Below are 1898 nucleotides of genomic sequence, written 5' to 3'. Positions count from 1 at the left end.
CTTGTCCCCGTCTCAGTCTTTCATTCTCTGCCTTCAGCTGCAAAATTACCTCCTTTAATTCCTGCAACTCTTCTTCCATGGCTACAATTTAAGTAGAATTTGACACAAGAGATGCACAGGACTTCTGGGCCCACGTATGGGAAACACTGCTGCTTTGTTTCAACCTATAAATTCAAACAATACACATTGAAAAGAAAAAGAAGAAAAGAAAAGAAAAAAAAAGACAAAACAAGTGAAATGTCTGTTCTCAAGGGGTATCCTGCTCACAGCGCCAGTTTGTGGCAGCACGAGTGGGAGAAGCGGCTACTCTGCCCTTCAAAGCAGGGTAGCCAGCAGGTGTCACAGCGCCACCTTGGGAATTGCGCCCAAGGAAATAGATGGGTTTGTACCCAAGGAGAACAAGACTTCTTTTTAATACAAAAAATTATTAGTTTTATTGTTTCTCTCCTTTTAAAAGCCAGTAAAATCCAAGGAGCACATTAGGAGAGGGAGTGCAGTGCTGGGGCCTACCAGCAGAGGGGAGGGCAATCCACCTGTGGAAACTGGGCCTAAACAAATTAATATATCACCCCAAGCACTTGTGAATAACCACTCAATCCGTGAAGAAATCCCGACACCGGTCACTCGCACAGCACACTTGTCCAGTCCCTCTGGATGCCCCCCCACTGCCTTCAGCTCCCAGCCTGGAAACAAAAGGGTGGGGTTACACAAACCAAATACAAAACAAAGAAAAGACACTACAATTTACACATGGGTGCTAAAATGAGGTTGCATGCTGATACATCCAGTTATTAAAATCAGCAGTTCGATTATATGGTCAAAAAAAACCACAGCAGTCACACTCAGCCAAGCTGGAAGCAAAAACAAAGCAAAAACAAAGCAAAAACAAAGCAAAAACAAAGCAAAAACAAAGCAAAAACAAAGCAGCAGGGCTTCCAGCAGGCTGCAGCAGCTCTAGACCTGAAATTAAATTGGGTTAATAGGTGGTTTTTAGGAACATGGCACAAGGCAGAGGAAACTATGGTCACCTACCAGGGCTGGATAACGCCACTTCAACCAGAGAGCCCCTTCCGGACCCACAGCAGGAGGATCCACTTGTCAATACAAGCTATGCTTTATTGTTATTTTGTGGTGTTGAACCGTATGGGTGCAGTGCAATAAAGGTACATACCCTTTTTGATGTTGCCAAATTGTACTAGGAAGGGTAAATTACTGCCACATCCCAGTATCAACAGGAGGCTTCAGGCAGCTTCTAAATTTAAACAATCTGAATTAGCCAACTCAAATTGAGATCTTGTACAGAAGGAGAAACATTACTTACTATTTCCGGATTGAGTTTGACCACTGCAAGTTAACCAGCAGACATTCCACTGAAGTGACCAAATGCAGGCATGAAAAGAGAATGCGAGGGAGTCTGCCTTTATACTCACACCCACTCAGGTGATTAGGTGCCAGGTGTCTTCAATCCTGGGGCAGGCTTCATACTGCTACATATATATGTGTGCACAGCTGCAGGGGCATCAGCAGCATGGCTGCATTTGCTCTTTGCACGTGAGTTTTTACCACAGCCGTTACACAACATTTTCTTTTAGGTGTGGAGCTGAAATGTGAACCAGCAACAATTTGCTGAACACAAATCTGTTTTTTGCTTGGTCAATGAAACAAACTTTTATGCCTTAAAGTCTAGAAGATAAAATTCTGTCTTTTTTAAACTTTGAAAACAAGTGCCTAGTAATAAAAACTCAATATGAGGATATTGTTTGATTTCCCGAAAGGTCCGCTGATTTCACACTGCTCAAGCACATTAAAGCTCCTCTGTTGCCCCCTAGTGGAGAAATACACAGAGCCAACTTTCATATCTTACAATCTAAAGGTAAAATATGTTCTGTTGTATGATT

General features: G+C 42.7%; 1 long non-coding RNA gene across 2 annotated transcripts; it reads right to left on the bottom strand.

Annotated features, from left to right (window-relative positions):
- Positions 1-553: 553 nt before the first annotated feature.
- Positions 554-1483, bottom strand: LOC122841195. Of its 2 annotated transcripts, XR_006372354.1 has the most exons (4): positions 1322-1483; positions 1172-1252; positions 1033-1108; positions 554-960 (listed from the first exon to the last, which is right to left on the bottom strand). It is a non-coding gene; the product is annotated as an uncharacterized LOC122841195 (long non-coding RNA). The 2 variants fall into 2 exon arrangements; XR_006372353.1 differs by having other exon boundaries at positions 554-1108.
- Positions 1484-1898: the final 415 nt, after the last annotated feature.

This window comes from Gambusia affinis, linkage group LG12 (assembly GCF_019740435.1).
Source record: "Gambusia affinis linkage group LG12, SWU_Gaff_1.0, whole genome shotgun sequence".
Lineage (NCBI taxonomy): Eukaryota > Metazoa > Chordata > Actinopteri > Cyprinodontiformes > Poeciliidae > Gambusia > Gambusia affinis.
This window is presented reverse-complemented; position numbering and strand designations above follow the sequence as displayed.